The sequence below is a fragment of the Etheostoma spectabile genome, chromosome 14 (genome assembly GCF_008692095.1).
Source record: "Etheostoma spectabile isolate EspeVRDwgs_2016 chromosome 14, UIUC_Espe_1.0, whole genome shotgun sequence".
Classification (NCBI taxonomy): Eukaryota; Metazoa; Chordata; class Actinopteri; order Perciformes; family Percidae; genus Etheostoma; species Etheostoma spectabile.
In genome coordinates this window covers 9,731,078-9,731,949 of record NC_045746.1, presented here as the reverse complement: position 1 = coordinate 9,731,949, position 872 = coordinate 9,731,078, and positions in this window count along the sequence as shown.

Here is an 872-nt window from a genome sequence, read left to right as displayed (position 1 = left end):
GGGAAGAATATGGAAAAAGGGAAATAAGGCTCTTATCAAACGGAGAAAAAAAGCCCAACATAGCGGACCCTACTGAATGTGTGGGGGTTTAAAAATATCTACTTTGACTCAAAAGAGAGCAGAGGGAACGAATGTTCCTCGGGAAATGGACCCTACGGACTTTAGGCTTAATTTCAAACCCTTATTCACAACGTGAGAACATGTTTTACAACCATGCACAAATCTCTATAAGCTATATTCTTTGTACAATTAATGTTCATACAATCAGAAAGGGACAACAACTAGAAAAAAAAGTAAATGACTTCAATACACGCTGTGAACATATATGTAAAACAATATTCATGTTTTTTTATTCTGACAAGTGACCGCACCAAAATAAAAAGATTAAGAAGCATCGTGGTGTTCCCGGTGAGATGAATGTAAACTACACTACATACGTGCTGTATATAGACCACGTTATTATACCGGTGATGTGAGACTTATTGAGAAGGTTATGAAACCAATGTAAGCTATAACAAAAAACAATAGGCCCACTTATTAAGGAGTAACACAAACTACCCTTCATTAGAGAAGGACAAGCAACAAGAAACATGAAATCATGAATGTATTGGTCTCTGACCAGTCTGCCATTATTATCATCTGAGAATATCACTACATTAATATCGTCACACTTAATCTCCGGAGCGCGTCCTGTATAAACCTGAAGCTGAGACCACGGACGCTGCTGCTCATCTCTACTTTTACAGAGAGAGTGGACACTAACGGAACTCGCAGGTCTGCTGGCAGGCAATAGCCACCGGGCACCGGGCAGCAGCCACCGGGCAGCCACCGGCCACCGGGCAGCGGCCACCGGGCAGCGGCCGCACGCCAGG